The sequence below is a fragment of the Nyctibius grandis genome, chromosome 11, assembly GCF_013368605.1.
Source record: "Nyctibius grandis isolate bNycGra1 chromosome 11, bNycGra1.pri, whole genome shotgun sequence".
NCBI lineage: Eukaryota > Metazoa > Chordata > Aves > Nyctibiiformes > Nyctibiidae > Nyctibius > Nyctibius grandis.
In genome coordinates, this window is record NC_090668.1 from 3689087 (window position 1) to 3701286 (window position 12200).

The window sequence follows — 12200 nt, forward strand, 5'->3', positions numbered from 1 at the left end:
CTCTTAAGCTCTCTTCCATTGAGATTGTGTAGGCAGAATCTTTCTCTGGACACTGACAGGTCTCTTACCTGCTGCTTTTCAAATATTCCTGAGGACTTCAGGCATTACCACACTCAAGCTGTACTTCCCTGCTTTTATGATGTCCTAAAATAAGTGAACTGAAACAAATACTTCAAACTGAGTTGTGGAGTAAATCTTAACTGTGCTCTCTATAATGCCACTATTTGTTATGTCTCCACATGACTTTGCCTTGTTCTCTACCGAGTTCAAAGCCAAGAGTATGGTATTAATAGCTCTGTTTGTACACGTTTAACGCATTCAATTCGTTGTGGATCGCTTCATTCATGTTAAATGCGATTCTAAATATGGATGGGTCTAAGTGTTTTCTTTTGAAAACCCTTGATGGAGGCTAGCACGCAGGCTGGCCTCTTGTACTAACTTTGATTCCGCTCACACTTCCTTTCTCTTTGTTGCAGGAGCTCTTGTGACAATCTTGGCTACCACCCATTAAGTGCTGCTGACTTTGGAAAGATGATGAAAAATGTCTTTCCAAATATGAAGGCCCATCGTCTAGGCACAAGAGGCAAATCAAAATATCCTTTGGTAGAATGCTTCTCAGTAGCTACTTCTGCACTTGCCTGAAGAACATCTGTCGTTATGGCTTAACTACCAGCTAAATGTAGAAGTGTTGTTAAATAAAAAATGTGGGCCCTTTCCCAACATTCTTTAAAAATTATTAATTGTGGTAGTGTTAGGTTGCAAGATACAACTTCAGAAACAACTTTAAATTTAGGTTCTGACGCTTAGTTGTCAGAGCAGCAAGGAATCAAAGAAGCTTTGTCATCTAGTGCAAAGGTAGATGTTGGAATAAAGGAACTTGCCTTATATATATATATATGCAGTAACTAATATTTCATTGGTAGTACAGCTCAGAATTATCAGAACATTTCTTGCTCGTAGATTATACTTGTGCACACCAGTAATTTAGAAGTTAGTTGTAAAGCCAAAGACCCTTCTTAAGCTGTTTCATAAAACTGCCTCTCCTCAACTGTTAGTATTGCTTGAAAGAGAAGAGAGAACTGGGAAGTCATCACAAAAGCTGACTTGAGACTTGGAAGGCACGGTCCCAGGCTTGCCTTGCTGTGGGGTGGGAGATGGCTTCCTTCACAGCATTGTGCAGACTTCCTGAGAGAGGAAGGACATTTCAGAGCAAGAGCTTCTAGGATGGGGAGCACTGTCTCTCTCCCTTGACTGCAGAGTCTTGTTCTCTGTGTCCAAAGTTGGAATCTGCTTCCTTCCCTCCTTCCCTTTGTAGAGAAATAGTCCATGCCAGAAGTCATGCAAAAACACGACCCCATTTAATTGTAACTTAATACAAACCTTAAAGTACTAAAAAGAACTGATGTTGTCATAGTGCAATTAGACATAATTGTTACAGGCAGAACTATACACAGTCAGGTCTGGGGACAGATGAGGTTATCAATTAAGAGACAGCCACTGTGAAGAATTCGGGGCAAATGCTGTGCAAAAGAGTCTGCTTATACCACTGGTGGTTCTGCTGCTTCAGCGTAGGGGCAAGAAGCTCTGCTAGGAAAGAAATGCAATAACCAAGTCTAAAGGCTACAAGGATGTGAATTTTTCTCAAGCTTTTCTGAGACTGAGCTGCAGTTTGTCTAGTCTTTAGCACGCTGAGGTGTTCATTTAAAAACAAAAACTGTTAGTGATTTTCAAAGAAAGTAGTTTTTTCATCAGCAAGAATTTTGTCTTTTCCAAGTTGAGAATTACACCTTCCCGTGAGAACCCCTCGAACCCATTGTGCAGTAACGTAATGCCTACTGCCTCCGCCAGGGTCGGCTCTTGCTGCGTTCTGATGTGCTGGGTGGGCTGAGCCACTGCAGTGAGCAAGGGAGGGAGAGCAGTAAAAGGCCAGAAGGCATCAAGGTGCTTGTAGGCTCTAGTTAAAAACCACTCAAAAGAACTACCAGTAATGATCTGGACTCAGTGTATGCTGGCCTTTGCCAAGGTCTCACTTGAAGCGTGTGCTTACAGAGAGAGTTAAATGCTAGCAAGCAGCCCAGAATTACTTGTCTTCCATAGAGAAAAAAAACCTTCCATGTAGTAGTAAATGGGAAAGTTGTGTTTCAGTTGAATTGTTTCATGAAATACAATGTTGCGTTGTCTAGCAATGGAGTCCAAAACTTAGTAGTGATGTTTTGGATAAAGCTGTAGAAGTTTTAAGGAAGAAATGCTATGTAATTGTATCTTGACCCAGGGGATCTCTTTTCAGTTCTGTTTCCTAAGTTTCTAATTCAGGATGGTTAAAATGTGACCTTACCGCACTCTTACCTTAATAGTTAGCCTCCTTACATTTATTTTAGTGTAATTATGCTCCAGTGCAAGCAGCTGCAAACTCTGTGGTCTAGGAGAGAGAAATACAGACATATTTACAGAAAGCGAAAAGTCGGTGATCCTGAAAAGGGTTTGTGTGTCACAGAGAAGAGACACTGTATGTGAACTGCCAGAGTGATGCTGTGGAGAGGAAAAAGGCTGATTTGATTTTTATAGCTATAAAGAGGTGAGTAAGAGCAATGGAAGGAGTATTGTTTTGTGTACTGGTTTGATGAGATCAGTGGAAGAACAAATCTGGGTATTTGTGTCCATATTTTTACAGAAGAAGAATTATCATGGGTGGGGAGAGAGCCACAAAAATTGTGTGGAATCTTAGGAAGAAATGTCCTCATCAGTCACTTTGTCTTGTCATGGGGAACTTCCTCAGTTTGTGGGAGTCCCTTAGGAGAAGGAAATGTCAGGAAATAGAGCAAAAAGAAGGGGATAGGGGGAGAACCCGTAATATAGTAAAACCTGACTGGTTTGGTTTGGGTACACATTTTTTAATTGTGATTAACTTTTGGAAATGCGTTCTCCATGTCATTTTAGGCCTGGTTTGGGAAGGAAGTTTATTCCAAATTTATGTTAATGATTTAAATATTGAGTAGCAAATTGAAACTACTTGACATGGTTTAGTGGTCCTTCTAAGACCCTATGAAGTGAAGTTGTTCGTGCCCAGCATCGCTTGCTCTGCTGCGTAGGTGGATAAGCCCAACAACCTGTCCAAGAACACAGCCGTTTATAGGCTCTTGATTCTGGCTGGCTGTGAGACTATGCTAATGCCAGTAATTCTTTGACCTGTTGTTGAGTTTGCTTGTAGAGCTTATGAGGGGTATCAGAGGAATTGCTGCCCTTCCCTCCTATCCCCAGCTAACGAGCAGAGAAGATTTAGACCGTAATTCTTGTTCACATGTTGCTACAGTGGACTGAGGAAGAAGGCTTTTGTGCGTATGCCAACACTGCCCAGCCTTGACTTTCATAAAACTGGAGATGGGGTCTGATATATACTTCCTTATTTATATGTATTTGTGCAAATTAACATTTATTATGTTGTTTTTCCGTCAGAAGTTTTCAAAACAAATTTAAGAGCTGTGTACTTTTTAAGATTTTTTCTTTACAATACTTATATTCTGAGTCAGTTTGATGTTTTTCTGTAAAGTTCAGAACGAATTACAGTGCTGTTTTTAAAAAAAAAAAAAACCCAAACAACTAATTTAGGAGGTGAAGCAGACCTTCACAGTGTTGCCACCCACAAGCTGTATCTTTTTAACTCTGAATCTGTTTTGGTTTTACTGTATATTTATTTTTTTTTTAAAAAAAAAAGTCAGTGCTAGGGAGGAGGACCCCCAGTGAAAGAAGCAGTTCTTGGGTAACAGTGGCTGCTGAGTTGACAAGACTGTGGATGCAGGGAGCATCAATTGTTGGTGGTCCAGATACTAGGATTCTCTCTGCGATTTTCTTCCAGAAATGTCCGTTCCATGTGATGCCTTTGGAAACACCCAGTAGATGAATGTTAAGGCATTTCGTTTTGAATGATGCTGGTGTTGTGATCTCGTTCTCACAGTTCCATGAAAAACGGTGAACATACTTATTCAACTTTTTGTATGTTTCTGATCATCATTTGCTCTCTAGTCTTGTTTTCATGCCTTAGTGACCCTTAATAGTTAAAGTAACCTTGCCTTGTTTGTTTGTTTGTTTTAGTTGGATGGGGCAGAGCCGTCCAGGCAGCTGCCAACTGCTGATGAGGAAGTTGTCTCTGCGGCCTGCCGGCTTGTTTGTGACTGGGCCCAGAAAGTTCTGAGCCAGCCTTTTGATACGGTCTTGGACTGGGCTCGTTTCCTTGTAAAAAGTCACTGTATTGGTACCAAGTCAATGGCAGCTTTAACAGTAATGGCAGGGGCACCAGCAGGTAATGGGATAACTTAATGTTGAATCAATGAAATGGGGGATCTTTTTCTAAAGAGTAATAACATCTTGGTTTGAGGGAGCACTTCTCTTCAGGGCAAATTCTGAACACTGACTCTGAGCGTGAGCGTGCGTTTATGTGATTTTAGTGCACGTTGCTGCAAATTACTTTTCTTGCAGGTATCTGTCTAAAGAGATCTGAATATAAGCAGTGGTCTGGGGTTTAGTTTGTGATTCTGCCATTCCTCCGATGAGGACCCTGGTCTTTTAAAGCATTTTAGGGCATGGTTAACTTTAAGCATGTGATTAACTGTGCTGAATTTATGTGCTTTGCTAGATCAGGAGTTTGGTGCCAGTACAGTGGTGGTTTGCAGACAGACTGCTGCTGTAGCTGTGTTTCTGTCTGATAACTTGTCCTGATTTGGAAACAATTGTCTGTCTGAATTTTCTCTCAAGAGCAGATTTTCTTACAGGTATTTCTGATATGTCAGATGCAAATTTTCCTGAGATGTTTGATGAGCGTCAGGTCGTACAATCACGTCAGCTGCTGTTGTGATTGATCACATTAGAAATAAGTGCTGGAGGGGGGCATTGAGAGGGACAGGAGACCCAGGGCTGTAAAGTGGGGTGATCCCCTTCTGGATCATGTTCTTTATGCTCCCAGCTCTCTTTTCTTTATTGCAGCTTGGAACTGATGGGTGGCAGTGGCAGGGTTTGCTGCCTGTGTATGCTCCTTTTTTTACCTGTTGTTGCTTGGCTTTGCTGGTTCTGCTTGCCATGAGCTAGAAGGAATGCTGTGTGTATGTACAGCTCTTCCACTCCTGTAGCTTCTCCTTGTAGTTCCTTCAAGAGAACATGGTTTCCTTCAAGGAAAAGGGCAGTTATTTCCAATGCATGCCTCAGGGGCTTGGACAGTCTTTTCAGGAGAGGTTCTTTGTAGAATGGCAAATAAAATATTTGCATTGGACTTCATCGCAAGGAGCTACAGTGTCTGTGCGTTAACTGAGGAAAAAGCAAACTTTTACCCTCAAAGAAAAATGTGTTGAATTTTTTTCTCACAAACGTTACTTGCCTTTGGTGTTCGGCCCACATAGCTGACTTGTTTTCCAGGAATTGCAATATATTTGGGCATTTCACTGCTCTGTGAAGATGGAATTGTGAAAGGGGAAACGTTGCAGTGTTGAAGTTCTCATGGTGCATGCAGACTGTTGCTGAGAGGGTGGGCTCCCAGAGCACAGTTGCCAAGTGTGTACTGGGTATCTAAAACCAAATACTTGCCCTAAAATGGTGTTGATTTAATTTATAAGAGTTTATTTTAAAATAAACTGTGAAATCTACAAAATGTGAATGATGTTAAAGCATTTGTAGGGGGGCAGTTCAACAGGGTTAGTTGGTCACTGCGAGAGCACGCTAATCCTTTTGACTGTTAATAAACAAAAGATGATAAATGTGACGTGATTTTGTAAGTGAGATCAGTACCAGCCGCACAGATAAGACTGACTCCCTGTTCTTCTCCCTGGAGGCACCACTTGCTTGCTTGTGATCAGCAAAGGCATTGTCTCCAGAAAAAATGTTCTCTCATTCTAATTTCCATAGTTTTTTCACCTTTTCCTTCTTTTTTTTTTTTTTTAATTTATTTTTCCCTGGACATTTCTCTTCTCGCCCTTCTTTCACCACATCCCTCGTCACACCCAGGTTGTGATCCATTCTGATACTATATGCGTTGTGTTTAATGCCTTGGCCATTAGATAATACCATCTTCTCGGAGCTGCTCCTCTGTGACACAGACCCACAGCTTTCTGGAAAGATTTTTCATTTTCAAAGCTGCCTTAGACATTGATAACAAAACAGAACCCCAGCAGATGATTTAAGTTTAAAGGTTCGTCTGAAACTTACCCGCTGCCCTCTCCTGTCAGTTACATGAAATGCATTGTTTTTGGATTTTGCTGACACAAAAGCTGCAAGTTGGGATTCTAGAAACAAGATACCAGTCCATGGTATTTTAGCAGCTAATGCCCAGCTTGTCTGACAGATAGAGGTTTTGCCACAAACGTGGAAATAAACTGAAACACTGAATAATTTGAGCATGAAGTGGATGGGAGCACCTTGAGGAGGAGGTGTTCCCAGAATGGTTGCGGAGATGCCTGCCACGTGTTCTGTGTGGTTAGATACAGAAGTGGCACTACAGCAGACAGGCTGTGCATGGTTATAATTCATTCTTCTTCTTTTGTATTCAGGAATAAAAGGGATCCCCCAGCCCTCAGCTTCTATACCTACTGCTGAAAGCAATTCCTTTCAACGGCAAGTGAAAACTCTGCCATCTCCTGTTGATGCCCAGCAGCAGCTGCAGCGTAAGATCCAGAAGCAGCAGCAAGAACAGAAACTGCCGTCTCCTTTGCCAGGAGAGTCTCCAGCAAAGAAAACAGAAGGCACCACAACCAAGGGTGTGACCAGTATGTCTAATGGAAGTCCTGCAGTTCTGTCTCCTCCTCCTGTTGGCATTGTGGTGGCAGCTGTCCCCAGCCCAATACCCGTAATTTTCTCCAGCCGTTCTCTAGAGAAACCGCCTTATGCAAGGGTGGTAAATTGCCAGTAACTGAGCAGTGGTGTCAGTGGGACAGAAAAACCGTTTATGTTCAAAGGCTTCGGTCCCTTGACACTTTTCTGTCCCAATGACTCTGTTATGCCATGAGTTACGGGATCGATACAGAGGCAGCAGAATTCTGATCCCATAGCATAGGCCAAGTTAGTCTTTGAAGTCGTTGACAGTGGAATGCCAGCTAGGGATAATTAAGGTTATATGTGGGAATAATTGCCCTTGAGATGAAGTTTAACCAGATGACAGAGCTGGCACCAGTTCTGTGGGTCACTGAGTCCCTAACAGGGAATGTGAATTGGCTTTCATTGGTCCAGCGCATTTAGTGACAGCAGTGATTTTATTTTTGCATGAGTGTCTGTAGCATGGAACATCTTTGTCCTTCAGCCATGCAAAACTGGATGAGGGGGGAAGGTTATTTGTTTTTAAGATGTTAGCTGAGTTGTGGATTTCAATAGGTAAGCCATTTTTTCTGCCTGATAGTGGGTTTGTCTGGCTTTTGAAACCTTAACAATGAGCAGTGCTTTGAACGCATCCTCTCCTCTTTAACCTTTGTGTGTCTGCCTTTGTTCCATGTGGTGAAGGGTTGTATGGGAATGACCCTTTCATTAGCAGGAAAGCAGAGTAGTGTGTAGACCAGTGCTTCATGCCTTAAAAATTGAGGCCACATATATCTGTCTACCAATCGTTAGGCAAGACAAATAGAAATTGTCTTGTGTGTAGTTAAATAGCTTGTTTTGTTCCAAACTGACCTTCAGTAGCTTTGGTGTATTGAGCTGTGTTGTCCTTCACCTTTTAAACGCTTGGGGATGAGGTGATCTGTGGGCTTTGAGAACTTCCTTGCTTTTTGTCACCACTCCTCTTCTTTCTCTCTTTCTCCAGGTGCCAAGCACCAGGCAGTTGGTGACGTCTCCAAGTCCTGTGGGATGGTCCGATAGCAAGGTCCTGCCACTCAATGTTCAGGTGGTCACTCAGCACATGCAATCGGTCAAGCAGTCAGCAAAGACTCCCCAGAAGGTTCCCGCCAGCCCAGCTGGTGACCGCTCTGCCCGGCATCGCTACGTGCAGATCTTAGCGAAGCCAGCAGATACCAGTGCTCTCACCGTCTGCTCTCCCACGCCGGTGCTCTTTACCAGTAGCCCAGTCAAGACTGTTGTCTGGGCTCCGCATTTGAATTCCTTAAACGTGGTAGAAATGACAGCAGTATGTCTTGCCCCAAGCAGCAGTAGTGTGCCCGTCAGACAGGCGCCTTCCATTGGCAGTAGTGCAGGAGCAGCAGCAGAAGGGAGGACTGGTCCACAGATGAAGAATGGATCTGTTGTTTCACTGCAGTCTCCAGGATCCAGGCCTAGCGCTGTTGTAGCTGCGCCTGCGGTCCAGATCAAAATGGAACCAGAAGCATTGCTGGATGAGAACTCAGTACAGGGCCAAGAGAGCTCAGACATGTCTAAATCCATAAAGGTAACCCCTGCCCTGCCTCCTGCTCAACTAATTAATTTTGAGGTTGCAGCCTTGAAGGATTCGGCTGATGAGGTCATGGAGGCAAAACCAGTTAAGGGCTGTGATCAGAGAGCTGAAGAAGCAGGGACCAAATAGAAAACACAGTCTAATGAGATCACACTAGTTTCTTCAGCAGGCAATAATCAAAGCACTCTAAAGCCCTCAGTTCCCAGTCAAAACTTGTCCAGCACCAGCATCGGTTCCCCTCCTCCTGGTGAGTCTACGATTAAAGTCAAAATGTGCACTAAAAGTCCAAGAAAGCGACAACCTTCTACACGTCAGGATTCCCAGGTACCACCTGTAAAGAAATCACTGGTGGAGCAGCTTCCAGCTGGTAGTGCTGTGGAGGGTCTAAAAGCAAACGGTGTTAAGAAGTCTCCGAAGGTTGGATCGTTGGCTAACGGTGACAATACAGCAACACGTGCTCAAGTTCCCAGCACGGTACCTGTGAAGGTACCTGTACCTTCTGCAGCTGCAGCAAACTTAGCAACAGACCTTTCTTTGAGCACCAATGTAAATACCAGTGATTCTACTTTAGGGCAGCAGCTTGCATCAGCATCATCTCCAGATATAAAAGAACTGGAAGGAAACACGTTTGTCATAGAAAATGATTCCAAATCTGATGGCAGCTTTAACCCAAATACATGGCACCATGTCACCAGCACCTCCGACTTTGTGAATTGTGAACAGCAGCAAGATATCGGTGTTAGGACTGTTGCAGGGCACTCTGGCTCTAGTGACTCACGGGAATCGGCACGGGAGCCAGCGCACTGTGAAGGCACACAGCAGGATGTGTACAGCCAGCAGTTACAGACCAGCCCCAGGACTCCTCCTGGGGTCAGATACAAGCACAGTCTTCAGGTCGGTTACCTCTGCAGCCTGAGCTGAAGGAGTTTGAACATACAGTCCCTCAGTCAAACGAAAACTTCTTTTCATTTGATGATGACCTTACCCAGGACAGCATTGTGGAGGAGCTGGTGCTCGTGGAGGAGCAAATGTCCATGAATAATTCTCATCCTTAGGGTGTCTGTCTAGGAATGGCACTTTGGAGTCAGACTGCAGCTCAAGGAGCTCCCGTGTCATCTCATCCAAGCAGCGCACACTTCTACCATTTGATCCATAACAACAGCACTCCAATTCACACTCCCACCCCCACTCCGACTCCAACACCCACCTCTGAAATGATCGCTGGATCTCAGAACGTGTCCCGAGAGAGCCCTTGGTCGAGGCTGGCTCAGACAACTCCCGTAGGCGGCGCTCTAGGAAGCAGCCGGCATACGCCCATCGGCCACCGTGTTCGAACTGCAGCAGCAGTGTCCCTCCAAGTCCCGTGGAATGCCGAAACCCGTTTGCATTTACTCCCATCAGCTCCAGTGTGGCTTACCATGATGCCAGCATGATATGGAGTAGCCCCGTGAAGCCAGTGCAGCGGCCTATGGCTACCCATCCTGACAAAGCCAAGCTTGAGTGGGGGAATAACGGCACAGTGGGGGCAGCAATTCATCGGTTGCAAACCACGACATCCCTAGGAGCTGTCAGGAGCTGGTGGAAGACCACGTCAGGAAGCGTGAGCCCTGCTGTCCATCGCCAGCGTGATCTCAGTGGAAGCACTGTTTACCCTGTCTCAAATATACCGTGCTCTAACCTGACACCTTTTGGAGGTCCAGTGGCTCCTGAAGTTCACGATGTACTTGACAATGTCCCTGCAGACACCAGTGCCAATAACATAGTGCAAAGAAGCCAGTCAGTCCCGTTGACTGTGATGATGCAGGCGGCCTTCCCGTCTCTTCAGAAACAAACACACACTAAAAAATTAGGCAGCGTGTTGTTAAACAAACTTGATTCTGATGGTGATGATGCAGTGAGAGGTTTGGGAATGAACAACACTGTCAGGTTCTGAATTAAGCTCGTCAGCCCGTGCCTGGCCTTTGGCCCTGGACAGCAACCCCAAGTAAATCAAATGCAGTCAGTCCCACGCGGGACCCCCCTCTAAATCACACAGTATGTTGATGGAATCACAGGACGTAGAACTGGGGGAGAGGAGGAAAAAGGGGGGGTGACAATGAGGGGGGGTGACAACAGGAGGTCCCAACGCGCCCCTCCCCCCTCCAGCGTGCCCTCTGCTCCGTTATCTTCCTCCTTTTCAGGGGGCTCCTCATGCGCTTTGCCCTCTTCACCTTCCTGTGCCTCCCTGAAACCAGGGGGGGCCCTTTCACCCAGGGCTGCCCCTCCCCCACCACCCCTTACTCCCCCTCCCCCCACCAGCCCCACCCCAGAAAATACAGCACTGAACTGCAGCTCCTGGCAGGGGGGGTGGGCGTTCAAGGGGGGGGAGGGGTTGGGGTGCCCCTCCCCCAATTTAGGGCCCCCTCTCTCCACATTGAAAGGCTCAGGGTGGGGAGGAGGGGCCAAGGGACCCTCTTAGACACCTAATTTTGGGGTCCTCCCCTTAATTTTGGTGTCCCCCCTTAAACACCCCAAGAGGGCATGTCTGACTTTTGGGGACCCCTCCCCCCCTAATGTAGGCCCCTCCCCCCAGCCTGAAAGAGAGGTGGGGGAAGGACCACCCCTAATTTTGAGGTGGCCGGGGGGGAGGTACAGTTTTGGGGGGGCCCACCCCAATTTGGGGTCACACACACACTGCCTCCCTGCACACCCCCAAGGGGTTGGGGGGGGGGTCTTAGGGGTTTTGGGCCCTTCCTGAGGGGGTGGGGGAGGAGGTTTTGGGGTCCGTCCCCCTCCCAAGTGCATGTATATAAATGCTGAGTCCCCACAACAACCCAGCCCCCCCCCCCTCTTAAAATAGAGGCAACTGTTAATGCTCAAACACCATTTAATTAGGGGGGGGGCGGGAAGGGCCACAAATTTGGGTGGACCGCAACACCAAGGGGGGGCACACAGATATCAAGGGGGAGTCCCCTATATCAGGCAGGGGGGGCAAGGGACCCCAATATCAAAGGAGGGGGTCCCCAAAACAGCAGCTGAGTGTCATGGCACCGGTGGCTCCGTCACCTGGGGGGGGGTTAGGGGGGACTGCCATAATCTTGGGGGGGAGGGGGACAAAATATTGGAAACATGAACCCCCCCCACTCTGTACCTGCAATATCGCAGCCAGTAGCCGGGGGAGGCGGGGCCCTCGGGGGGAACCTGTTGCGGGGGGGAAAACTGTTCAACTGCTCATTTTTTCAATTGTTCAACAGTTTAATTGTTCAGTTGTTCAACTGCTCATTCGTTCAAGTGTTTAATTGTGGAATTGTTGAATTGTTAACCTGTTCAATTTTGCAATTGCTTAACTGTTCAATTGTTCAGTCGTTCAATATTTTAATTGTTCATTTGTTCAGCTTTCCAATTGTTCAATTGCTCAACTGTTTAATTGTTTAATTATTCAAATGTTCACTTCCTGAACTGTTCAATTGTTCAATTATTCCATTTTTAATTATTCAATTGTTCGTTTTTTAATTGTTCAACTGATTAAGTGTTCACTTGTTCAATTTTTCAATTGTTCAACAGTTTGTTCAATTGTTCAATTTATAATTCTTTAATTGTTCCACTGTTTAATTGTTCCACTGTTTAAATATTTAATTGATTATTTGGTCAATTTTTCAACTGTTCAATTGTTCAAATGTTTCATTTTTAAATTGTGCAACTTTTTAACTGTTCAATTTTTCAATTGTTCAACAGACTAATTGTTCAACTGTTCAATTGGTCACCAGTGCGCCCTGTAACACCAGCACTCCCAGTAACACCAGTGCACTCAGTAATTTTTCAACAGTTCACCTGTTCACCTATTTACCTGTTCATTTGATCAGTT

The 12200-nt window shown here is 45.3% G+C and overlaps 1 pseudogene; it reads left to right on the plus strand.

Annotated features, from left to right (window-relative positions):
* The window catches only part of LOC137668906 (DNA-binding protein RFX7-like), a 28823-nt pseudogene extending 18838 nt beyond the window's left edge, over nt 1–9985 (plus strand).
* The last annotated feature ends 2215 nt before the right edge of the window (nt 9986–12200 follow it).